General features: G+C 41.0%; 1 protein-coding gene and 1 pseudogene across 1 annotated transcript in view; one reads left to right on the top strand and one right to left on the bottom strand.

Annotated features, from left to right (window-relative positions):
- The window catches only part of LOC140633127 (coiled-coil domain-containing protein 144A-like), a 606,261-nt gene that overhangs the window by 128,206 nt on the left and 450,411 nt on the right, over positions 1–27,644 (top strand).
- LOC140632894 (bromodomain-containing protein 3 pseudogene) lies at positions 3,703–6,261 on the bottom strand (annotated as a pseudogene).

Raw genomic sequence — 27,644 nt, 5'->3', positions numbered from 1 at the left:
CAGAGTTAATGTTATACTGTGGATCTGTTTTATTTATAGAAATTGGTTTTTTTACCCCATTTTTATGAATCTATGTGTTAAAAATTCTGACACTTGAGTTGAGGAAAAGACAAAGAGTTCAGGAGAATAAGAGTAAGGGTCTTTGTTTTGCAGCAAAGGGAGAGAAGCCCATGGATTTTAGGCTGAGAGTCTGGTGGTGGACTGACTGACATATCAGTTTCTCCACAGAGAACCTTAATTGCTTGACAAAACAGGCGTTTCCTATGAGGAGAGAAACACAATACCACCCTGAGGATTTCTATTCATAAACATAAATCCTCCTTAAAAGGAATACTGGCAATCTAGAATTTCAGATATTTAATGAAATTTATCCTAATTTTCTCATTTTTGTAAGCATCTGTAACCCAACTCGATTTCTCTTTCTTTTAGATGAGACTATTACTTACCTCCAAAGAGTTATTAAATTTGCCATGGATTTAGGTTTTGGGTGCTTCTAAAATATCTCCAAACTTTTTAGGAAAGAGAATACCAAACATATGTTTTAACACAATTTTGGCACGAAAAAAGAATTTTTTTCAAAAATTGGGGATTTCAAAACTAGAGGTTATAGCAATTTGCAGATTATTGAGAATCTTGATTATTTAATTGAATGTTTCCTTATTTAAAATACTAAACTACAACTACTTTAATTCAACCTAAGTGTATTTTATGAAGCCTATCTTCCTGCCACCTTGCCCCCCACCCATTTTTTTCCCTTAAGGGTCACTGTGTTAAAAAAACAGTCAAAGCAACAAAATAGAAATGTTCTAGTTTGTCTGTGCTTAAAGTGCATTTTGAAATTTGCTTTTAATCCTCTCATGGTCATGAAGATACTCTTCAGAAGTTTCTATTTTTGTGAAAACATATTAGCTTTCTCAGACTAAAATACACTGAGCTTGATTTAGTCCCAGAAAATAACCCATATACTGGAAAATGAAGATTTCATACATCAAATAGCACCAGTGGTGCATTTTCTCAAGTCTACGTTGTGTAAACAGGACATTTTTACATTATTTTGTTCTATTCTCCATGGTATAATGTAGATGAGAAAGCCAAAGTTTTCATAAACAACTCTGTACACAGTAAAGATATTTTAATATTCCCAAACAATATTTTTGATCACTGTAATTTATTTCTGCCTGCAAACTTTTGAGTCATGTGCTTTTTTTTTTTTTTTTTGAGATCTAAACTATTTCTCATTTTCTACTTTATCTGTTCACAGGAAAACCACATAAGTCAATACTTAGCATTTGGATTCAGTAAAGGCTAAGCAAAGACAGGTGGAACAATATAGGAAAAAGGAGTGATTTATTATTTTTATGATGTTCATTTTCTTTTTTTTTAATTTTTTTTATTTATTTATGATAGTCAGAGAGAGAGAGGCAGAGACACAGGCAGAGGGAGAAGCAGGCTCCATGCACCAGGAGCCCGACGTGGGATTCGATCCCGGGTCTCCAGGACCGCGCCCTGGGCCAAAGGCAGGCGCCAAACCGCTGCGCCACCCAGGGATCCCTGATGTTCATTTTCAAACTTAAAATACTAATTGTAGCTTTTCCTCAAACTACTATATCTGCTAAATATAGGAATGTTGGTTGGCATTTCTGTAGCTGAGATCTAAAAGAGAGTCTTGAATGAGTTTGTGTGTTGGTGCTTCGGAAGCCAGTTCCAGTAGTAACTGTATTCATGTTTTCATTAATTCATTACCCTCTGGTAGTAATTGTTCTATTCTGCATTGAGATTTAGGAATTTCTTTCATCCCATGTATGCTTTGGGAGAAAGCTTGAATTGCCCATCCCTTATGTTTTTTTGCTGTGAATATATTGAGCATGTGGATGTGTGTGTGTGTGTGTGTGTGTGAGTGTGTGCATGCGCGTCTTGGTCTTCTATTTAGGGCTGTGCTTTTTCTGCATATATTGTGAAAAAAATGTTTCAAGAAAGTGTTTTTTTTGTGTGTGTGAGATTTGGCATTTTTAAACTTCATTATAGATTTAAAGTCTTCCTAAAATAGAAGATGGGGAATCAAGCGACTATTTTCCAGTTTATGCTCTTTTCTATAAACCTAACTGCAGAATAAACCTAATTTGTTAATTATCGAGCATCTTATTTTTTATTAAGTGCATATTCATAAATAAGTCCTTCTAGAAAGAAGGGTATCTAGTTGTTTTCTTCTTAGTAAACTGGATTTTCATTGTCATCTTCATATTGTCCTCAAGTTATAATTTAGACACTGTTTGGCAGTGAACAAACACAGTCCCTCGACAGAAGTGATTGTAAAAGACTGGAATGAGAAGTTGTTGAGTTAAAGTTTCATCGTTACTGTGACATAAAACCAAAAAATGGAGAAAAAGTCCATTCCTTCCCATTTATGGAGTCACTGATCACTGACTGGGGGAAAATATATATTTTTTGTAGACAAGTAAAATCTGGTAAATAACCCATGGTATTTTGAAGAATCTTTGCTGTAGATAATTATGTTGCTGGATTAGAGAAATTCAGGTCAGTAGAAATAAATAATAAAACAAAGTATATACTATGGAGTCAAGACAAAAAATAAAAGATTTTTCTTATTTGAAAATTCTATTGAGAATAAGATCCATATTTAATAAGAAAGTATTTTTCTATGATTATTCAAGATTAAATTTCAATAAGTTACATTATTAAGGATGTCTATGGAGAGAGTAGTTTTTTTTCCTGTGCCTTTTCTTTGAGCTCCTTTGGATTTTATTTTTCTGCAAGATCATTGTTCTTCACTCTAAAAGTTATAAATCAGAACTATAAGGGGCATTTTTTTGTTTTTGTTTTTGCTTGTATGTCAGAACTTCTCAAGTCTTTTTCTTTTCTCCCGTAAGTATCGCTCTGGTCCATTTTGTTTCTATTTTCATACTAGCAGTGTGTATGAAAAGTATAAGAAGAGACAATGATCCTCCCCTAGTCAACACCAAGTTTCCTTAGCAGCCCATGTCTCCTTGCCTTGCAGAACTTTACCATGTAGATAGTGAAATTTACATTAGATTTTCGTAGAAAATTGCTGAACCTTACAAAAAAGTCTCCTTTAGTTTAGTTTTTTTTTTTTTTATCTTTTTTTTTTTTCAGTTGAGGTAAAAGTTTCAGTGTATGGAAAGCTGCGCGTGGCACACGCGCCCCCGTGTTCCCTCCCAGGAGCTCCCGAGGCCCCTCCCTCGGTGCCCACCCGCCTCTCCCCACCCCTGCAGAAGCCCGGACTGGAGCCCGCAGCACCTCCACAGTCCCCCCACCCTGCAGCAAGAGGTGACCCCAGCCGCGGGGCTGAGCTGGGGGGACAGAGACATCGCCTGTTTGCAAAGCTGACAGCCTTCGGTGCAGTACCATCTCAGAGAAACTTCCTTTCAAACAATGCTTTCTGGAGCTACAGACCAGCTTGGGCATAAGAAAGGGGCTTTGCAAGAAACTTCAGATCACATCTGACATGGTTTTCTACGGTCATCAGGTCAGCGTTTGAAGTTGCCGTCTCCAAGCAACTCAACTCAGTAAGGAAGGGAAGGCTTTATGCGGGTTCACACCTTCTCATAAAGCCTCACATACACACGAGAAAGATCTTAGACCTATTAAAGCCAAAACTGGAAGATTCCATAACACTGAGTTTATTTATCTTTTTTAATTTTTATTTATTTATGATAGTCACAGAGAGAGAGAGAGAGGCAGAGACACAGGCAGAGGGAGAAGCAGGCTCCATGCACCGGGAGCCCGACGTGGGATTCGATCCCGGGGCTCCAGGATCGCGCCCTGGGCCAGAGGCAGGCGCCAAACCGCTGCGCCACCCGGGATCCCTGGATTCCGTAACACTGAGTTTTAAAGAAAACCTGCAGGCGCGGAACCAGAGCAGCAGCAGATCAACCAGAGCAAGGGACACTGCAGAGTTCCGGCGGGTGCGACTTCGCTGGTTTTGTCCTGATGTGCGAGTCCAGCGCTCAGTCTGAGTCGCTGCAGTGGAGCTGGATCCGCCGAACTGCTGCTCCCGGACCGAGGAGCTGCTGCTGCTGAGCCGGGCGGCCCTCCCGAGGGCGCAGAGCCCGCTTTCTCCTCCTTGGCAGGCTTCTCGTTGTTGTTCAGCTGCCCACGGACGTCCTGCCGCGCGTCTCCGACTCCTTCCTTTCCTGAGCTAACTCCTCCTTGGACTTGGCCGCCTGCTTCTTCCCGCTCGTGGAGAAAGGCTCCCTTTGCTTTTCCCGTCAACAACACTTGCTCCCGCACAGTGGTGGGTTTCAGAGGCTCAAAGTCAATCTCTCTCTGCTCAGGCCTGGGTCCCTGAGCGAGGGCTCCGGGACTGGATGAAGTGGACCCCGCAGCCCCGTGTCCCCGGGCAGCCGGGTGGTCTAGGCTGAGCTGGCGCCCTCGGCCTAGCTCACGGGCAGGCCTTGCTCCTCCTCTCCGGGTCGTCGAGGCCGATGCCTGCTTGCCGCCCTGCTTCGGCTGCCTGCTGGCCTGGCTGCGCTGCCGGCCTTCTCGGCGGGAGCCCTCTTCGGTTGGGCCTGCTTGGCGGCGGGGCCCCCTTGGCCTTCTCGTCCTCAGACTTGGCCTTGTGCCTCTCCGTGTCCTCGTCTTCGTCCGCGTCCTCCTCCTTCTCCTCCTTTCCCTTCGGCTCCTTCTTCCTCTCTGGCTTGTTCCCGGGCCCGCGACAGGGCGGCGAGCTGCTCGTGCACAGCCTTCAGCTGCTCCTGCAGCTCCGCCAGCCGGGCCCGCTCCTCCCCCTCCTCCCCCTCCTCCCCCTCCTCCCCCTCCTCCGCCTCCTCCGCCTCCTCCTCCGAGCTCTCCTCGCTGCTGCGGCTGCTCTCGGCGCCCCTGCTCAGCACGGGGGCTGCGGGCGCAGGCAGGGCCGGCGCCTCCCCCGGCTCAGCCGGCATCTTAGCAAACCGCACCTCAAACACGGCCGCAGCTTCCTGGCCACGGCCACCACCTTGTGGCCTGGGGGTTGTACTGGTAACAGCTGGAGAACATGAACCGGGTGTCAGCAGCAGAGCCCTGCGCGTCTGGGCACTCGCGACTGTCCGTCTTCTTGACAGTGCTGAGGTCCATCGGGTGCTCGGTGACGTCGTGGTAGTCGTGCAGCTCCAGGGCCTCGGCGTCCACCGGCTGGAGAAGGGCCAGGCGCAGGCCGCACGCTTCTTGCACGGCATGTCCTCGAGGACGCTGTCACAGTGCCGCGAGTGCTCGGCAGCTCGCCCTTCCGGCCCGCATGCTGAGGCACCTCGCCGTCCTCTAGACCCTTCCAGGGCGGTGCGATGGGGCGGCCCCCACTCTCTCGCCGAGCCCCCACCTCGGCCTGCTTGGGGTCTGACGATGGCGGCGGCGATTCGCTCCGGCTCGCGGATGGAGTGGGCGTCGTGGTGGCTGCTTTCCGCTTTGCACCCTTTTCCTTGACGACAGGCGCTGTGGGAGGGACCACAGGGATGGATGATGGGCGTCGAGGGAGGGGGTGGGGCGGCGGCGGGGGCGCAGGGACCGACGTGATGTTTGCGGTAATGGTTGGCAGAGGGGGGGCAGCAATGACAGGCGTCTGGAGACAGTGGGGGGACGCTCTGGAAGGGGGTTGCTGGGGAGACAGAGGACACGGCCACCACTTGCTGCCCACCTGCACTCCGGGTTCCTGCGCCGCGTTCCGGCCTTTGCCCTTCGGAGCAGGGGGTAATAATTCAACTTCGTCCTGGGGCACCTGGGCCACTCTCTGCAGAAAAATTTTCTCTAAGGCTTGGGCCGTTAGCACTGTGTCATCTGTGGGCTTGTTGTAAATGTAACAATTTGTAAACATGGTGTGGAAGTCCTGCACGCATTCGCTGGCGCTCCAGTAATAATTATTTTCTAGTCTCTTCTGAATAGTCCCCATATCCATTGGGTGTTTATGATTTTATGGTAATCGGGCAAGGTTAGCTTGATTGCATCCACGGGCTGGTAGAAGGGCCAGGCGAGCTGGTGATTCCAGGGCGTCTTTACCACCACGTTCTGCGCCTACTGCAGCTGCTTGGTCTTGCGGCCAGGCTTGGCGGGGTTGGAGACCTCCCGCGGGTTCCCCGGGATCCCCGCGGGCGCGACCGTCCTGGTGGTGGACATCCTCCGCGGCTCGCTCACTGGCCGTCACAGCAGCGGCTCAGGGAGGCCCTCGCTTCCACTGCGCTCCTTTTGGAGGCCTGACATCCCCTTTGTAGGCCCAGCCAGGCAGCACTTGGCCTCGGCGGCTCCGACGGCCGTCCCTCCGCTCCCTATATAGATTCTGGATAACAGTTCTTTATTAGATGGTTCTTTTGTAAATATTTTCTCCAACTCTGTGCTTTGTCTTCTTATTCTCTTGACATTGCTGTTTGCAGAACCGAAAATTTTAATGGAGTCCAGTGTATCAGTTATTTCTTTCATGGATTATGCCCTGGTGTTGGATCAAAATCATAGCCATACCCAAGTTCACCTGCATTTTCTCCTACATTATCTTGCAGAGGTTTTATAATTCTGCATTTTATATTTAGAACTGTGATCTGAGTTTATATTTGTGAAGGATGTGAAGTCTGTGTCTGGACTCAGTATTTTTGCATGTGGTGTCCAGTTTTACATTATCATTTGTTGAAAATACTGTCCTTTTCTTTCACTGTGTTGTCTAGTCCTTTGTCAAGATCCATTGACTATATGAATCTCATTAACTTTTAAAAGGATGTGATAGAATGAATTTGAATAGCTAAGTGAACATAAATGGGAGGTTCCAAACAGAAGAAATGGACTGTGGTAAGGCATTAAAATGAGTGAGGAGGAAAGTAATCTTGATTTATTAAAGAAACTGTGATAGTTTGAGCTTATGTGCAAGAGAAGCATAGAGATTGTTGAGTATTAGCTTAACCATGGTAAGGATTATTATACTAAATAATACGAAAGCCATTTAAGGATTTTAATGCAATTGCATGAATTTTAAAGGTCTTTAAATGTTTATACTTTGGCAGTGTGTAGAATGTATTGAAGGGGAAAGTAGGGAAATAATGGTTTCAGTTGGGAGGCTTTAAGAGGAAAGGTAAGAGATTATCATGAACAGAAATGACATGGAAGAGATAGGTCATAATAAAAATTTAATAAGTAGAATAAAGAAACGCTTGGCTGAGTTTTGGGAGAAAGGGAAAAGGGATGTTTTAAGTAATACTCCTGAATTTTTATCTTGACTTATAAGATATAGAGTGTGGGGGGGGGGAGAAGGAGGGAGGGAGGAGATCATTACTTTTTTTTGACACTAATAAGAGAACAGTGCATTAGAGAAACAAAATTTGGATTTATTGACGTAAATAATTGAAGCTTTGATACTGTACTGTATTTACCTGGGTGAGAGGAAGGTCCAGTGTTCTTAACTAAAACTTTGACATGGCGGCACCACTTTAAATTTTCCATTCTACCTGAAGTCTGAAAAATGAAGTCTCCTCTTTTCAAAGGAGAGAGGTTGTTAAGTGTAAATATAAATAAGGATAAAGGGTCAAATACTAAACCCTAAGGAGAAGCTCATAATTAAGGAAATGTAAGGAAAGATAAGCCTTTGGAAAAAAATTAGAAGTGGATGAACTATTAAGTAGGGTTGTTTTGGGATACCAGCAAATAGGTCTAACTCTTAAACAGAACCAAGAATTTGATGAAAATGAGAAAGGAGAAAATTTCATATTAGAAAAAGGAATGTCACTAGTGCTCGTTTTTTGAGTACCTGCTATATATCATGCATGATCTGAGATCCCACAGTAAGCAAAGATGCAGATATTCCTCTGCTCTCAGAGTCTGCTTCCTAACTGGGGAGAGACTGAACCTATAATAAATGAGTAAATTACATCTTTTTGAAGGGCATAATGCTGAAGGAAAAAAAAAAAGTCCTGGTAAGGGTAATGGGGAAATGATGTGGTTGGCAGAGAACTTTGCAAACTTAAATAGGGTGGTCATAGTAGATCTCAATGACACAGTGATTTAAAGCAAAGACTTGAAAAGATAAGGAAATAAATCTTAAGGCTATTTTAGGTAAAAGTGTTCCAGGCACAAAGAAGGAATTGAAAGGGGAGCATATTTGGTGAGTTGAGCAATAGCAAGGGGACCAGTGTGGCTGGAGGAGAGTGTTTATGGGGAAAAAATAATAGGATTTGAGGTTAAAGGAAGAAGCAACCCATCCAGAGCTACAGTCCTCAATCTTGGCTTCTTTGGAGAAGCTACATAGAGAGCTTCTAACACTCTGGATGCCATGACCAATTGGGTTACAATCATTGGGAGGTGGAACTCAGGCCCCCCATGTGACTATAACATGCAACCAAGGTTCACAATCTGTCTGCTAAGACCTTAGGAGTCTCTAAGAAAAACTTATGTTTGAATGTTTGAAGGAAAAGCTCAGAAGATCATTCCTGGTTGTATTACATTGGAGATGCCAGTTAGATATTCAGGAAAATATGTATTTTTTAAATATATATTTTTAAAGATTTTATTTTTGTGTGTGTGTGAGAGAGAGAGAGAGAGAGACAGAGAGAGAGAGAGAGAGAGAGAGAGGCAGGCAGAGACATAGGCAGAGGGAGAAGCTAGCTCCATGCAGGGAGCCCGATATGGGACTTGATCCCGGGGCTCCAGGATCACACCCTGGGCTGAAGGTGGTGCTAAACCGCTGAGCCACCTGGGCTGCCCAGAAAAAAAATGTCTAATAGAGAATTAGATATATGAATCTGGAGTTCAAGGAAGAGGTTCAGGCTGGAGATACAGATTGGTGAGACATCAGCATAGAGATGACACTTAAATCCTGCAACTAGAAGAGTTCTCTAAAGTAATGAAGATAGAAGATCAAAGATCTAGAAACAAGGTCAAAGGAAGAACCAGCAGAGATGAAGAGAGGAACAATGAGGAAAGAAGGAAGGAAATTCAGAAAATTTACTGTCTTGAAAGGCAAGTTCTCAGTGTTTCAGGATAGTGGAAAACCTGGTTAACTGTCACATATTGCTGATAGACCAAGATGAGGACTGCGAATTGACTTCGGATACAATGTTATGAAGTAATTGTGGATCTTAGCAAGAGGAGAAAGCTTGATTGGAGGGAGCTCAAGAGAAAATTGGAAAGTTATAATTTTCATCAACCTCTAAGACTTCATTTAGGAAAACTGAGAAATGAGGTGGTGGCTCTTACATGAAATGGGGCCAAGAGAGTTTACCAACATGTTTCTCTAGACTTGTGGAAGAGGTGTGGAGAATAAAGAAGGATAGTGTGCGTGATGCAAGAGGGGGGAGGATTTTCTGGAGAGATGGAGTTGTTGAATAGCCAAGAGAGGATGTGACCCAGTATATGAGTAGAGAATGGCCTCTGCTAGGAACCCAAACAATTTATCTGTGGTAACAGAGGAGTGATGGAGTATACAGGGGTAGACTCTGCAAGGTGGGGAGCTGTGGTGGTGATCACTATGGAAATTTTGCCTTGGAAACTAGGACTAATGGAGAAATAGAAGATTCTTGGGTGATACTAAAGACTCTGATAGTGGCGGGGGGAGAAGCACATTCCCCCCCTCCCTCACTGGATTCATGACTCCCAACTTGGACCTCTAGGGTCCTTCAGGAAAGAGGAGTCAGTAGGAGGCTACTGCAAATATTTCAAAAAAGCAAGTGACAATTGTATCTTTTCATCTCTTTTCACTTTTATTGAGAGATAGTTGACATACATCACTGAGTGAGGTTTAAGGTATACATCATAGCGCCTTCCTTTCTTTAGTTTACCTAATTGTGAGAATACAATATATAATGCGTAAACAAAGTATGTATTAGTTGACTGTTTATGCTATTAGTAAGGCTTCCAGTCAACGGTAAGCTATTAAGAGTCTGCCTCTTAATTTTGGAAAGTCAAATTTTATATGCAGATTTTCAACTATGTGGAGGATCACACCTCGTTGTTCAGGAGTCAACCATATATGCCACAACTGCTCTAACCATTCCTCCATCATTGGACACTTCGATTGTTTCCCTGTTTCTGCTATTATAAATAATGCTGCTGTGTATCGGGAGGTTCATTTATCTTTTCTTGTGTTTTCAATTCCTTTGGATACATTCCCAGAAATGGACTGTAACTAGTTCTATTTTTAATTTTTGAGGAGCCTTCATTCTGTTTTCCACAGTGGCTGTACCAGTTTACAACACACACCGCCCCCAAGAGTGCACAAGGGTTCGCTTTCCTCTACATCCATACCAGCATTTGTTATCTTTTGTCTTTTGGATGATGGCCATTCTAACAGGCATGAGGTGGTATCTCATTGTAGTTTTAATTTGTATTTCCCTAATGACTAGAAGTGTTGAACATCTTTTCATATACCTGTTGCCTATCTGTGTATCTTTTTTTGAAAAATGGTTATTAGGTTTTTTGCTCATTTTTAAATTGGGTGATTTTTCTGCCATAGAGTTATGTGCATTATTTATTTGGTTTGGCTATTAATCCCTTATCAGATATATGGTTTGTGAATATTTTTTCTCTGTTCTGTAGGTTGTCTTTTCAATTAGTTGATGGCTTCCTCAGATGTGAAGAAACTTTTTAGTTTGATGTATTCCCACTTGTCTATTTTTTATTTTTTGGTTACATTTTATGTGTGATTTCCAAAATATAATTACCAAGACCAGTGTCAAGGAGCTTTTATCCTGTGTTTTACTTCTAGGAGTTTCATGGTTTCAGGTCTCACAGTTAAGCATTTATTTAATTTTGAGTTAATGTTGTGAGTGGTGTAAGCTATGGGCCCAGTTTCATTCTTTTACATGTGAGTATCCATTTGCTGCAACATCATTTATTGAAGAGACAATTCTTCATTGAGCATTCTTGACTCGCTTGTCAAATATTTGTTGACCATATATGCTTGGATTTGTGTCTGAATTCCTTATTCCATTGTTCTCTTTGCTTCTGTGCCAGTACTCTACTGTTTTAGTGACCATGGCTTTATAATAAATATAAAAAATCAGGAACAATAATGCCTCATGCCTTGTTCTTTCTCAGGATTTCTTTGCTTTTTTTTTTTTTTTTTGCTTCATATAAATTTTAGGGTTTTTTTTTTTTCTACTTTTGCTAAAAAAAAAAAAAAAAGCCACTGGAATCTCAATAGGGACTGCATTGATCTATAGATGGTTTTTGGTAGTATTGACATTTAAATAATAGTGATTCTTGCAGTCCAGTAACATAGGATACCTTTCCATTTTTTAAAAGACTTTATTGATTTATTCATGAAAGATACAGAGAAAGAAACAGAGACACAGGCAGAGGCAGAGGGAGAAGCAGGCTCCATGCAGGGAACCCAACGTGGGACTTGATCCTGGGTCTCCAGGATCACACCCTGGGCCGAAGGCGGCACTAAACTGCTGAGCCACCTGGGCTGCCCTATCTTTCCATTCATTTATGTCTTCTTCAATTGCTTTCATCATTGTCTTACGGTTGTTAGCATAGATCTTTCACTTCCTTAAATTTACTCCTAAGTATTTTATTGTTTTTCATGCAATTATAAATTGGATATGTTTCTTTATTTCCTTTTCAGAAAATTTGTTATTATAGAAATTTTATTTTGTATGTCAATTTTGTGTCTTACAACTGGGCTCAATTTGTTGATTATTTTAACAGTTTTTTTGTTGAATATTTAGGATTTTCTCTATACAAAAACATGTTATTTGCAAACAGAGACCATTTTACTTCTACCTTTTGAATTCTGATGCCTTTTCTGTTTGTTGACTAATTGCTCTAGCTAGGACTTTTAGTACTATATTGAAGAGGAGTGGTGAGAGTGGGCACCTTATCTTGTTCCTGATTTTGGAAGAAAAGCTTTCAACCTTTCACAATTGAGTGTGACATCAGCTATGGGCTTGTCAATATGGCCTTTATTATTTTGAGGCATGTTACTTCCATACCTCATTTGTTAACTGTTTTTTTCATGAATGACTGTTGGATTTTGTCAAATGCTTTTTCTGTGTCTATTGAGATGATAATAGGATTCTTTTCTTTCACTCTATTAATGTGATGTATCACATTGATCGATTTCCATATTTTGAGCCATCCTTTCATCCCAGGGATAAATCCAAGTTGATTATGGTGAATGGTCCTTTTAATAGGCTGCTGATATCTTTTCTAGTATTTTGCTGAGAATGTTCACATTTATAATCATCAGGGATATTGGCCTATAGTTTTCTTTTTTAGTAGGGTTTTTTTTTTTTAATTTTTATTTATTCATGATAGTCACAGAGAGAGAGAGAGAGGCAGAGACAAAGGCAGAGGGAGAAGCAGGCTCCATGCACCGGGAGCCCGACGTGGGATTCGATCCCGGGTCTCCAGGATCGCGCCCTGGGCCAAAGGCAGGCGCCAAACCGCTGCGCCACCCAGGGATCCCCCTTTAGTAGGGTTCTCATCTGTCTTTCAGCATGAAGATAGTGCTGACCTCATAAGGCTTATTGGGAATGTTCTCTGCTTTTTGTTTTTTTGGAGAAGTTTGAGAATATTGGTATATTAATTCTTAGAAGTTTGGTAAAATATACCAGTGAAGCCATCTGGTTCTAGGCTTTTCTTCATAGGAACTTCTTTTTCTGTTTTTTTTTTTCTTTTTTCCTTTTTCTTTTTCTCTTTCTCTTTCTTTCCTTTGTTCTCTGTTTCCTTCCTTCTTTCCTTCCTCCCTTCCTTCATTCCTTTCTTCCTTTCTTCCTTTTCTGATTCACTCTCCTTACTAGTAATTAGTCTATTTATTTTCTATTTATTCCTGACGCCATTTTAGTAAGTTGTATGTTTCAAAGACATTTTTTTATATCTTCTCAGTTGTCAGTTTCCTGGTGTATAGTTGTTTGTAGTAACCTTGTATGAATTTTTGTACCTTTGTGGTATTCATTGTAATATCTCCCTTTTCACTTATAATTTTGTAATTTGAGTTCTTTTTTTTCCTGTTAAAATGTATCAATTTTGTTTATCTTTTCAAAGAAACAACTATTAGTTTGGTTAACTTTTCTATTGTTTTTAATTTCTCCATTTCATTTATTTCTGCTCTAATCTTCATTGTTTTCCATTTTCTTTGCTAACTTTGGGCTCAGTTATTTTCTGGTTCATTAAGGATAGAGTTAGGTTATTTATTTGGAATATTTCTTGCCTTTTAATGTAGACATTTATTGGTATGAAATTTCCTCCTAGAAATGCTTTTGCTTCACCCCTTAATTTTTGTAATGTTTCCATTTTCATTTGTCTCAAGGAACTTTTATTCCCCCCCATTTTTTTTGGATTCATCGATTGTTCAGGAATGTGTTATTTAATTTCTGAGTATTCATGAATTTTCCTGTTTTCCTTATTTTCAACTTCTATTGTCTTTTTTTTAAAAAAGGTTTTATTTATTTATTTATTCATGAGAGAGAGAGAGAGATGCAGAGACACAGGAGACGGAGAAGAAGGCTCCATGCAGGGAGCAGCATGCAGGACTCAATCCCAGGTCTCCAGGATCACGCCCTGGGCTGAAGGCGGCGCTAAACTGCTGAGCCACCCGGGCTGCCCTCAACTTCTTTTCACATCATTGTGGTCAGAGAAAAATATTTGATATGGTGTTAATTTTCTCAAATTTGGTACGGCCTGTTTTATGGCCTACCATATAGTCTATCCTAGACAATGTTCCATGTGCACTTAAGAAAAATGTGTTTGGTTGTTATTGCACAGAATGTTTTGTATACGTCTAAGTCCATTGGGCCTCTAGCATTGTTCAAATCTGCTATTAACTTATAGATTCCTTGGATAATCTACTATTGTTGAGCGTAACATGTTAAAGTCTTTAACTGTTATTGTATTAGTGTTTATTTCGTCTCTTACCTCTGTTCTTTTTTGCTTTATTTATTCGGATGCTTTGATGTTGGTTCCATAAATATCTAGTTGTTATATCTTGTTGATGTGTTGACCTTTTTATCATTAAATAATGACCTTTTTGTTCTCTCTTTTTATAGTTTTACTTTGTTTTTTTCTTTTTTTCACATATTTTACTTATTTACTTGAGAGAGGGAGGGAGAGCATGAGTAGGGGTAGAGGGAGAGAGAGAAGCAAATTCCCTGCTGGGGACCCTGGGGATCATGACCTGAGCCCAAAGCATACACTTAATTGACGGAGCCACCCAGGTGCCTCTCTTTTTTATGATTTTAAAGCCTCTTGGTTTGATATAAATGCAGCTATTCCTGCTTTTTTTTCTCATTACCATTTTCTTGAAATATCTCTTCCTTTCCCTTTAGTTGCAGTCTATGTGTGTCTTTGAGGCTAAAATATTAGGTCTTTCTTTCTTTCTCTTTTAAATTCATTTAGCTATTCTGTCTGTCTTGGTTGGAGAATTATTTACATTTAAAGTAGCTATTGATAGATCAGGACTTATTTTTGCCCTTTAAAAACTTGCTTTTGGGATGCTGGGTGGTCTGTGGTTGAGCATATGTCTTTGGCTCAGGGCGTGACCCTAGGGTCCTGTGATCGAGTCTTGCATCTGGCTCCCCATGGGGAGCCTCCTTTTCCCTCTGCCCATGTCTCTCCCTCTCTCTCCATGTCTAAATGTTTTCTAGTTGCTTTGGAGATGTATTGTTCCATGTTTTCTTTTTTGTTTTAATGTATTTTGGTACTAGTATCCTTTGCCTTCTTTGTCCTGTTCTTCTGTGTGATTGCTACAGTTTTTTCCTTTGTGGTTTTCATGGGCTTACATAAAACATCTTAAAATCACAAACCCTATTTTAAGCTGATAACAACTTTACTTCCTGAAATTCCTAAAGTTGATACTTCTACTTCTTCTCCCCCTCATATTTTAGGTAATTTCTTATAAAATTTACATATTTTTGTATTTGTAACTAATAACAATTACTGTAGTTATTGTATTTTTACTACATTTATTTTAACTTTTAAACTAGAGTTGTAAGTGAATGATGTACCACCATCACCATATTACAGAATCTAACCCTAACTGTTTACTATTACCAGTGAGTTTTATACTTTCTTTTTTTAAACTTTATTTATTTATTCATGAGAGACACAGAGAGAGAGAGGCAGAAACATAGACAGAGAGGTAGGCTCCATGCAGGGAGCCTGATGTGGGACTTGATCCCGGGACTCCAGGATCATGCCCTGGACCACAAAGGCAGACGCTCAACCACTGAGCCACCCAGGCATCCCTATACTTTCTTTTTATATTTTTATAAGGCTTATGTTTTACTTTTACTCAGAATTCCCTTAATTCCCTTAGTGTTTCTTAGAAGGCAGGTGTAGTGGTAATGAACTCCCTCATCTTTTGTTTGGAAAAGTCTTTATTTCTCCATTTCTAAAGGACAGCTCTGCTGGGTATAGAATTCTTAATTATTCTTCAATATTTTGAATATGTCATCCCATTTTGTCCTGCCCTAAAAAGTCTTTGTTGAGAAATCTGCTTATAGTCATAGAAGTTCCCGTGTATGTACTTTTCTCTTTTTTCCTTAATGCTTTTAAAATGGTTTCTTTGGCTTTGACAATTTAATTGATCCTTCTTGGTACAGCTTTTTTCAAAGTCAGCCTATTTCAGGTACAGCCTTTTTCAAAGTCAGCCTATTTCAAGTCTTTTGAGCCTTATGGTTCTGTATGTTCATTTCTCTTCCCAGGTTTGGGAAATGTTTAACCACTATTGCTTTCAGTTTGCTTCTGCCCTTTCTCATTCTCTTTTCCTGGAATTCCCATTGTATTTATGAGTCCCTTAGGATTTTTTCACTCTTTCTTATTTTATCTTTTTGTTTCTCTGACTGGATAATTTTTCTATGTCTTATATTTTTAGGTCACTAATTCTTTCCTTCTGCATGGCTAAGTGTACTTTTGAAATTCTATTAACTACTTCAGCTCAATTACTATTTTTTTTTAACTCTAGGATTTCTCTTTATTTCTGGGTTTGTTGTTTTTTTTCTGGTTGCTATTGCCTTGTCAAACTTCTTGTTGTTTTCATGGATTATTTTCCTAATTTCATTTAATTGTCTATATGTTATTGTAGTTACCTAAAGTTAAGAAAATTATTATAAATCTGATAGTTCCTAGATCTTCATATTTTTTAGGGTCAGTTTTTAGAACTTTATTAGATTCCTTTTTTTTTAAGATTTTATTTATTTATTCATGAGAGAGAGAGAGAGAGAGAAAGATGCAGAGACACAAGCAGACTGCATGCAAGGAGCCTGATGCGGGACTTGAACCTGGGAATCCAGGATCACACCCTGAGCCAAAGGCAGGTGCCCAACCACTGAGCCACACAGGCGTCCCTATTAGTTTCCTTTGATGGTCTCATATTTACTTGGATTTTGTTATCTTTGATTTCTTACATTGGTATCTGCACACTTGAATAATTTGGCTCCTCTTCTAGACTCTATAGATTTGCTTTGGCAGAGATAGATCTTCAATAGTCACCTCAGTTTAGGTCACTGGGCAGGTGGTACCCGCTATTATGGTCTAGTTTTTGGCAAGGCAACTTTCCAAGCTCTAAGTTTGGGTATAGGGAAAGAGGTGGAAATCTGTAGGATGGGCCCCCCCCAGTTGCATGAATTTTCCATCTGGCTTACTAGATGGTCTGAACTGGGTACTATATTTAGTAGACAGAGCTGTAAATTCATTTCCCTTCACTAGCAGGGGAGGACCCAGTGTCCGCATGGCTCATTTGAGGGTACCTGAATCAACACAAGAGTGTGCACTGAATTTCTTGGTCATCTGCTCTGCAGATGTAGAAAGCCATGGGCTGTTCTCTCTTTTCAAGTGCAGCTAGAAGCAGAGCTTTTGGATGGCCTGTACAGCAGCTCCCCATGTGGTCTTGTTAAGTTCCCAGGTCACAAAAGCTGAAGGCTATATTAATATAATTGGGGCCATGAATTAGTTTCTCTGCCCAGGAGCAGTGGGAGGGGCACCTTTAAAGGCAATAAAGCTCTTTGTGTGTTATCTTATCCTGACCTGTGTCCCAAGTTCCCTGGCCAAATATGAGCCACTGGCTTTGTTCTGCTCACTGTTGTATATGCCTGTCTGTCTCTTGGCTACAGTATTGCTGGCTTTTTGTAGCTCCCTTTTTTCACCAGCCCTTCTGGTCAGGTGGGGCTGGGAGATGCTATCCTCAGTGGTGGGGCTGTTTTAGTTCCCTTTTCTGAATGGGATGGAGAGGTGCTGCTCCAGGCTTCTCTGCTTTTCTGTCTTTTGACTCAGTAAGAGCCAGAAGCTACTCTCTACCTTGGCTATGAGTTAATTCCTCTGCCTAGGTACAGCAGGCCACCCCTCGACACCTGGTACTGGCTTTGCTCTAGACAGTTAGCTCTGCCTTTCTGCTTATTGGCTTACACATTGTTGGTTACAGAGCTTCCAGATATCCTTGCCAGCCCTTCTGGTCAGATGGGGCCTGGGAGCCACAGTGGGTGTGGCTGTGTTTCAGGTTACTTGCTTGGGTGGGGTTGGGAGGGGTGCCTCCTGGCCTTGCTCACATGTTCCCCAAACGAGTTTTTCTTATGGGTGAGGCCATGATGCACCCTCAGCCTTCGCTGTGAATTAATTCCCCTGCCTGGGTGCAGCAGGGGAATTTTTCATACCCTGTACTGGCTTTGCCTCGGGGACTGTCCGAACCACCCACACACCTCTTGGTTGGAGTATTGCTGAGCTATACAGCTTTTAGGTTTTCTTGTCAGTGCCCTCTGGCAAGATGGACCAGAAGACAGTTTCCCCAGCAAATGGAGCTACAACTTCTTGCTTGGATACAGTTTCTAGAGTCAGCAAAACTTGTATGAGAACCCAAATCAAGCAGATATGTACTCCAGTGAGTTCTCTGGTCACAGTTTGTCCCAGACTTGGTTCTGGTGATGAGCAAAGCTGCTGGTTGGGGCCACTACTTGGATTACTAATCACTTAGGGAGTTGTAGTCATGAATTGCATCTGCCAAGATCTGTGTGTTGGTTATTGCAAGCCTCACAGTTTCCCCTGCAATTCTCATGGCACGAGACCAGAGTAGGGGCTCTCATGAAGTAATCTGTAGTGGTGGTGGTGCTGATTGTCCCCTTGAGTTCTCTTCTTTTGGGGGGAACTGGAGGTTCAGGGAAGACCTTTCCATGTGGTGTTGCTCCTGTCTGGGAGAAAGACAAAGTAGTCAGAATGGAGTTGCTTCTCTTACGCTTCTAATACAGTCTATCTTGGTCTCTGTGATGCAGGGGATGTTTCAGTATCATCTCTATTCTAGGATTTTCTCAGCTGTGTCTTGTTCATCAGTAGTTGTTTTTCTGAAGGGGAATAAAGCAGAAATGACCTATGTCAGCATCTTGGTGATGCCACTGTCTCTTAAATTTTCAGAGTTAGCAAGAATCTAAATTTATCTTCTTTGGGATACACACATACATACACTATATATTTTGGGCTATATATACACATACATAAATTGTGATATATGTATACACATATTTCCATATATGTATATATGGAAATATAAATTAACTCAGGCTCATCAGGATCTCATAATTATATTTGGATTGTGAAATTTCATTAATTTAACATGTTAATTAACATGTTAATAATGGTAGTCATGACTATATTTGATTAGGTTAGTTTAAACAGATAGCTTCATATCTTAAGATCAACTGATTAGTAGCCTTAGTTACATTGGCAAAACTCCTTTGCCATGTAACATAACTTAATAATATTATAACAGCAGGGGTTGGAGAGCATGAGGGCTATGTTACAAATCTGCTTACTGTAATTTAATCGCTGGTCCCTGTGATTCCTCTCATATACAAAACGCATTCAACTTTTCCCATGATTTCCAAGGACCTCACTCCATTATAGCCACAATAAAAAGCCCAAATCTTCAATTAAATCTAGTCTCTCTGTAAGTCTAGAAATCATCACGCAAATTATCAGGTAAATGTAGTATATCTCCTAGACACAATTCCTTCCATCTGTTGACCTGTGAAATTAACTATAGAAGTTATCTGCTTCCAAAATTCTTAACATATAATCATAAGATTGACATCAGGATAACACCTGACATTTTAGTTAAAAAAGAGAAGGAGAATGGAAGGTAGAAAAAGAAGTCATTGGTTCAAAGCAGTTTTTTTTTTTAATTTTTATTTATTTATGATAGGTACACAGTGAGAGAGAGAGGCAGAGACACAGGCAGAGGGAGAAGCAGGCTCCATGCACCGGGAGCCTGACGTGGGATTCGATCCCGGATCTCCAGGATCGCGCCCTGGGCCAAAGGCAGGCGCCAAACCACTGCGCCATCCAGGGATCCCGGTTCAAAGCAGTTTTGAAATGTAGCTGGGAAAACTTGAGCTGGAGTTCTTTAATTTGGTTGTTAGATATGGGTTCTTACTTCTGTTGTCTGGACTCTTGGTTCCACCTTCTGAGTCATTCTCCCTTTTGCATGAAAAGTAGTATGTGTTTTCTTAGCAGTAACTAGAACCCCTAATCTGCAACCATCTTCCTTTTTTAGCTACTTCCTACCATTTTTAGCTCTCTTCCTGTGTTTCTACCATTCCATCAATATACCAGTGTTACCAGTACCTACAATCTGCTGATCATACCAACACTTCAGTGTCTCTCATCCTTTCATATCTGACTTCCTTTCTTAGGCAGTTTAAATTCCATTGCTTCATATTGGAATGACTGCCTTACGTCGACCTTCAACTTCCTTGTTGTCCTTTGATAGTCACTAAAGCACTAACAGATTTTCATAAAAAGGTTTATTTATTCATTCATGAGAGACACAAAGGGACAGAGAGAGAGGGAGAGACAGGCTCCCTGCAGGGAGCCTGATGTGGGACTCGATCCTGGGTCTCCAGGATCACACTCTGGGCTGAAGGCAGTGCTAAACTGCTGAGCCACCTGAGCTGCCCAGCACTAACAGATTAACTGTGCCTCTCAGCCCCCTCAGCTGCCCAGCTGAATGTGGCTGGGGAAGAAAACAAAGCAGTGTTGTTTGTCCTCACTGTATATGGATGATCACTGCCTTAATTTTGTTCTTGTACTTCCGAGGAATCATTGTATTTCTCTACTCCATTCACTCACCCATTTACCTCAGGGTATAGCACATTTTTCTCCTGTCTTTAATATCCATCTTCAGTGTTCGTGTCCCTAGCCTCAGCTGATGATCTTATATCTTATTTCACTGGGAAAATAGGAACAAACAGAAAGATTTTAGTAAGCTCCAACAAGCCTTCGACCTATCTACAAACTCTCTTTTCTCCTTTATCCTGGATAAACTGTCCATGCTCCCAGCAATTGTCACCCCTTTCTCCTGTAAGTAGAACCCATGCCTGCCTGACATGACTCCAGAGACTTTTCTATTGGCCTAAAGACAGTTTTTGTATCTCACATCTTAAAAAAAATGTTTTTCTCTCCATCCTAATTCTTCCTCAGCTATCACATCATTTTCCCCTTTTCTTTACAAAATATATACCTAAAAATAATTATATATATTGCCTTTAGCTTTTATCTTTAGAATTTCTTTTTAATTCACTTTAGTGAGGGCTTTGCTGTTACCATCAAGCAGACACTGTTCTCATCAAAGTCACCAGTGATTTAGATCCAGGGGTCTCTTCTCAACCTTCATCAAACCTATCACCAGCTTTTGACATTGATAGTTTAATAGCTACTTGACTTGATGTCCTTGACATTAGGAATCACTCTTAATCTTTCTCTTATTTTTGTGCCTTATTCTTGCCACTTTGATTATTTTCTGATTTATATCTCCAGCCTGAAATTTTCACCTGAGGTACAGACTGATTAATATATCTACGTCTCTGCTAGACATGATTACTTGAATACCTAACAATTTCTTAAATATAGCATGTCCAAAACATAGGTCCTGTTTCCCCCCTCACCCAAAACCTACTTCTTCACAGTCTTCTCCATTTCATAAATGCTGTTTCCATTGTTTCATTTTTTAAAAATATTTTTAATTGAAGTTTGATTTGCTAACATATAACTCCCAGTGCTCATCCTGTCAAGTGCCCCCCTCAGTGTCCATCACCCAGTCACCCCATCCCCCGACCTGTCTCCCCTTCCACTACCCCTCGTTCATTTCCAATACTTAGGAGTCTCTCATGTTCTGTCTCCCTCTCTGATATTTCCCACTCATTTTCCCTCCTCTCCCCTATAATCCCGTTCACTATTTCTTTTTTTTTTTTTTTTTTAAATAAATCTTTTTTTTTTTTTTAAAGGAACTGGGGATTTTATTTTATTTTTTTAATTTATGATAGTCAGAGAGAGAGAGGCAGAGACACAGGCAGAGGGAGAAGCAGGCTCCATGCACTGGGAGCCTGATGTGGGATTCGATCCCGGGTCTCCAGGATCGCGCCCTGGGCCAAAGGCAGGCGCCAAACCGCTGCGCCACCCAGGGATCCCCCGTTCACTATTTCTTATATTCCCTGAATGAATGAAACCATATAATGTTTGTCCTCCTCTGATTGACTTTCCTCACTCAGCATAACACCATCCCATTCCATCCACGTTGAAGCAAATGATATTCATCCTTTCTAATGGCTGAGTAATATTCCATCGTATACATAGACCACATCTTCTTTATCCATTCATCTTTTGATGGACACCGAAGTTCCTTCCACAGTCTGGCTATTGTGGACATTGCTGCTAGAAACATCGGGGTGCAAGTGTCTCGGTTTTTCACTGCATCTGTGTCTTTGGGGTAAATCTCCAGCAGTGCAATTGCTGGGTCATAGGACAGTTCTATTTTTAACTCTTTGAGGAACCTCCACACAGTTTTCCAGAGTGGCTGCACCAGTTCACATTCCACCAACAATGCAAGAGGGTTCCCCTTTCTCCACATCCTCTCGAACATTTGTTGTTTCCTGCCTTGTTAATTTTCACCATTCTCACTGCTTTGAGGTGGTATCTCATTGTGGTTTTGAATTGTATTTCCCTGATGGCAAGTGATGCAGAGCATTTTCCATGTGCTTGTGGGCCATGTCTTTGTCTTCTTTTTTTTTTAAATTTTTTAAATTTATTTATGATAGGCACACAGTGAGAGAGAGAGAGAGGCAGAGACACAGGCAGAGGGAGAAGCAGGCTCCATGCACCAGGAGCCCGACGCAGGATTCGATCCCGGATCTCCAGGATCACGCCCTGGGCCAAAGGCAGGCGTGAAACCGCTGCGCCACCCAGGGATCCCCATGTCTTTGTCTTCTTTGGTGAGATTTCTGTTCATGTCTTTTGCCCATTTCATGATTGGATTGTTTGTTGTTTTGCTGTTGAGGTTAATAAGTTCTTTATATATTTTGGATACTAGCCCTTTATCTGATATGTCATTTGCAAATACCTTCTCCCATTCTGTAGGTTGTCATTTAGTTTTGTTGACTGTTTCTTTTGCTGTGCAGAAGCTTTTTATCTTGATGAAGTCCCAGTAATTCATTTTTGCTTTTGTTTCCCTTCCCTTCATAGATGTATCTTGCAAGATGTTACTGTGGCCAAGTTCAAAAAGGGTGTTGCCTGTGTTCTCCTCTAGGATTTTGATGAATTCTAATATCATATTTAGATCTTTTAACCATTTTGAATTTATCTTTGTGTATGATTTAAGAGAATGGTCTAGTTTCATTCTTTTGCATGTGGCTGTCCAATTTTCCCAGCACCATTTATTGAAGAGAATTTAATGAAGACCTTCATTTTTCCAGTGGATAATCTTTCCTGCTTTGGTAATTATTAGTTGACCAGAGAGTTGAGGGCCCATTTCTGGGTTCTCTATTCTGTTCCATTGATCTATGTGTCTGTTTTTGTGCCAGTACCACACTGTCTTGATGACCACAGGTTTGTAGTACAAGCTGAAATCTGGCATTGTGTTGCCCCTGGCTTTGGTTTTCTTTTTCAATATTCCCCTGGCTATTCGGGATCTTTTCTGATTCCACACAAGCCTTAAGATGAATTGTTCCAACACAGGGAAGAAAGTCCATGGTATTTTTTTTTATTCATAGAGATGCAGAGAGAGAGAGAGAGAGAGGCAGAGACACAGGCAGAGGGAGAAGCAGGCTCCATGCAGAGAGCCTGAGGTGGGACTCGATCCAGGGTCTCCAGATCAGGCCCCGGGCCGCAGGCAGCGCTAAACTTCTGTGCCACCGGGGCTGCCCAGTCCATGGTATTTTGATAGGGATTGCATTGAACATGTAAATTGCCCTGGATAGCATAGACATTTTCACAATATTAATTCTTCCAATCCATGAGCACGGAATATTTTTCCATCTCTTTGTGTCTTCCTCAATATCTTTCAGAAGTATTTTGTAGTTTTTAGGGTATAGATCCTTTACCTCTTTAGTTAGGTTTATTGCTAGTATCTTATGCTTTTGGGTGTAATTGTAAGGGTTTGATTCCTTAATTTCTCTTTTTTCAGTCTCATTGTTAGTGTATAGAAATGCCACTGACTTCTGGGCATTGATTTTGATCCTGCCACACTGCCAAATTGCTGTATGAGTTCTAGAAATCTTGGGGTGGAGGCTTTTGGGTTTTTTATGTACAGTATCATGTCATCTGCAAAGACGGAGAGTTTGGCTTCTTTTTGCCAATTTGAAAGCCTTTTATTTCTTTCTGTCATCTGATTGCTAAGGCTAGGACTTCTAATAATATGTTGAGTAGCAGTGGTGAGAGTGGACATCCCTGTCTTGTTCCTGATCTTACGGGAAAGGCTCTCAGTGTTTCCCCATTGAGAATGATATTTGCTGTGGGCTTTTGTAGATGACTTTTAAGATGCTGAGGAATGTTCCCTCTATCCCTGCACTCTGAAGGGTTTTGTTCAGGAATGGATGCTGTATTTTGTCAAATGCTTTCTCTGCATCTATTGAGAGGATCATATTGTTCTTGTTTTTTCTCTTGTTGATATGATCTATCACGTTGATTGCTTTACGAGTGTTGAACCAGTCATACATCCGGGGGATAAATCCCACTTGGTCATAGCGAATAATCTTCTTAATGTATTGTTGGATCCTATTGGCTAGTATCTTGTCGAGAATTTTTGCATCTGAGTTCATCAGTGGTATTGGTGTAAAATTCTCCTTTTTGGTGGGCTCTTTTGTTTTGGAATTAAGGTGATGCTGGCCTCATAGAATGATTTTGGAAGTATTCCATCCCTTTCTATCTTTTGGAACAGCTTTAGTAGAATAGGTATTGTTTCTTCTTAAACATTTGATAGAATTCCCATGGGAAGCCATCTGGCCCTGGACTTTTGTGTCTTGGGAGGTTTTTGATGACTGCTTCAATTTCCTCTCTGGTTATTGGCCTGTTCAGGTTTTCTATTTCTTCCTGTTCCAGTTTTGGTAACTTGTGGTGTTCTAGAAATGCGTCCATTTCTTCTAGATTGCCTAATTTATTGGCATATAGCTGCTCATAATACGTTTTTAAAATTGTATGTATTTCATTGGTATTGATTGTGATTTCTCCCCTTTCATTCATGATTTTATAATTGGAATATTTTCTAATTTCTTTTGAATGAGGCTGACTAGTGGTTTATCTGTCTTATGAATTCTTTCAAAGAACCGACTCCTGGTTTTTTTGATCTGTTCTACAGCTCTTCTGGTCTCTATTTCGTTGAGTTCTACTCAGATCTTTATTAACTCTCTTCTTCTGCTGGGTGTAGGTTTTATTTGCTGTTCTTTCTCCAGTTCCTTTAGGTGCAAGATTAGTATGTGTATTTGAATTTTTTCCAATTTCTTGAGGGAGGCTTGTATTGTGATGTAGTTCCCTCTTAGGACTGCTTTTGCTGTATCCCAAAGATTTTGAAAGGTTGTGTCTTCGTTTTCATTAGTTTCATGAATCTTTTAATTCTTCTCTAATTTCCTGGTTGACCCTTTCATCTTTTGGCACGGTACTCTTTAACCTCCATGTGTTTGAGTTTCTTCCAAATATCTCCTTGTGATTGAGTTCTAGTTTCAAAGCATTGTGGTCTGAAAGTATGCAGGGGACAATCTCAATCTTTTGGTATTGGCTGAGACCCGATTTGTGACCCCGTATGTGGTTTATTCTGGAGAAAGTTTCACATGCACTTAAGGAGAATGTGTATTCAGTTGCATTGGGATGCAAAATTCTGTATATATAGGTGAAATTTGGTCCAGTGTATCATTTAAGGCCCTTGTTTCTTTGGTGATGTTGTGCTTAGAAGATCTGTCATTTGCAGAAAGTGCCATGTTAAAGCCTCCCACTATTAGTGTATTATCTAAGTGTGTCTTTATTTCGGTTATTAATTGACTGATATACTTGGCAGCTCCCACATTAGGGACATAAATATTCATGATTGATAGGTATTCTTGTTTGATAGACACTTTAAGTATGATACAGTGTCCCTCTTCATCTCTTATTACAGTCTTTCGGATAAACTTTAATTTATCTGATGTGAGGATTGCTACCCCTGCTTTCTTTTGAGGACCATTTGAATGGTAACTTGTTCTCCACCCTTTCATTTTCAGACTGGATGTGTCCTTAGCTCTCAAATAAGTCTCCTGTAGACAGCAAATAGATGGGTTTTTTAATTTTATTTTTTTTCCAGGCCGAAGCCCTGTGTCTTTTGATGGAATCATTTAGCCCATTCATGTTCAGAGAAACTATTGAAAGATATGAATATAGTGTCACCGTAATACCTATTCAGTCTCTGTTTTTAGGGATTATTTATTTGGGTGTCCTCTTCTTTTTACAGTGTTCCCCTTAATATTTCTTGCAGAGCTGGTTTTGTGGTCACATACTCTTTCAGTTTTTGCCTATCTTGGAAGCTCTTTATCTCTCCTCCTGTTTGGAATGGCAGCCTTGCTGAATAAATATTTTTGGCTGCATGTTCTTCTCATTTAGTACCATGAATATATTCTGTCAGCCCTTTCTGGCCTGCCAGGTCTCTGTGGAGAGGTCTGCTGTTAATCTGATATTTCTCCCCATATAAGTTAAGAATCTCTTGTCTCTGGCTGCTTTAAGGATTTTCTGTTTATTTTTGGAATTTGCAAGTTTCGCTATTAAATGTCAAGGTGTTGAACAGTTTTTATTGATTTTGGGGGGTGACCTCTCTATTTCCTGGCTCTAAATGCCTGTTTCCCTCCCCAAATTAGGGAAGTTCTCAGCTATTATTTGTTTAAATATACTTTCTGGTTCTCTCTCCCTCTTGGCGTCTTCTGGAACCCCAGTTGTTTCCTGAGGCTGTCATTTATTTCCCTTAACCTTTCCCCATGGTTTTTAAATTGTTTTTCTCTTTTTTCCTCAGCTTTCTTCCTTGCTATCACCTTGTCTTCTATGTTACTCACTCTCCCCCCCTCATTAACCCTAGCTGTTAGGACATCAGTTTGGCTAGCATCTCATTTAATTTATTTTTAATTCCAACCTGATTAGAGCTAAATTCTGTAGTAACAAAGTCTCTAGAGTCCTTTATGCTTTTTTTCCCCAGAGCCACCAGGAGCTTTATAATTGGGCTTCTGAATTGGCTTTCTGATATCAAATTGTAACCCATTTTCTGTAACTCTGTTACAGAGAGTACTGTTTCGCTTCTTTCTTTTGTGGTTAATTCTTCTAGTCATTTTGTTCAGTGCACAGTGGCTGTGTGAACGGGCTGAGTCAGGAATATCAGTCACGACCTAAGTAAATTTCACCGTAGATGATTCTGATGAGGTCAGAGACCAGAAAATGAAAACGAAGATGAGAACAAAATTAAAGGAAAGGGCCACTAAAGTGAAAAATAAATTTTTAAACAAAGCAATAAAAGATAAAAGGCCAAAAATACCATAGAAGAAGGAAAAAGTAAAAAAATAAAATAAAATAAAACAAAACAAAAAACAAAAGAGGAAAAAGAGAAAAAAGAAAAGAAAAAAGGGAGATGGTGGTGGTGACGAAGTTGTAGTGGAGGGAGAACGTAGTCTACCTGAGGGGTCCTAGAGGTTGATCCTCTTGGTTCTGAGTATATTAAGTTCTGTATGTTAGAAGATGCTCAGTTCTAAATTTATATAAACCAGAAATACATGTAGAGAGCCCCACCAATGACCACCAAAACATAAATGAAATAAAAGAGGGGGGCAGAATGGGAATGCAGAGAGAGTATAATCTCACAGAATGAACCAGCACGGTATACCACTTGGTTCTGGGTGCATGCTGGCATGGTTTAGAAGGTATGAACTTGTGCCATTGTAGAACAAAATGAGGCAGAGAGAAAACACAAAACAAAACAAAAACCATATCTTGTATATATCCCAAAATTGAGTATGTTGTAGGGAATCTAGAAGTGGAAAGTATATCTAGGACGTGTCATTGTAGAAATTTGAAAGTCAAAAAGGAAGCATCTTAAAAATGAAGAGTTGGTAAAATATTGTAGTAAGGTGGGAAAGAGGAAAAAAAAGAAAATTTACAGTCTGATATAAAAACAAGTTGTAGTGGAATAGGCAGGAAAAAAATAGGAGGGGTACCCTCTGGTTCTATATCGTGTAAATCCCTGGACTTGCCCTGGAGCTTTCCAGTGCTGCTCGGTGAACTTGCTCTTGCCCTGACCTTCCAGCTGGTCTTCGGGGGAGGGGCTGCTGTGCTGACTCGCAGGTGTGTGCACCTGGGCGCTGCCCCGCCCCCCTGCCGGGTGTAGGGCTCAGGGGGAGCTGTTGCCCCGGTGAGGCCCCTGTCCCCTGGCAGCCCCGCCTCTCCCAGGCACAGGGTGACAC

The sequence above is a fragment of the Canis lupus genome, chromosome 5, assembly GCF_048164855.1.
Source record: "Canis lupus baileyi chromosome 5, mCanLup2.hap1, whole genome shotgun sequence".
NCBI classification, from domain to species: Eukaryota; Metazoa; Chordata; class Mammalia; order Carnivora; family Canidae; genus Canis; species Canis lupus.
The sequence above is the reverse complement of the archived record's forward strand: the minus strand, read 5'-3'. Positions and strand labels throughout refer to the sequence as shown.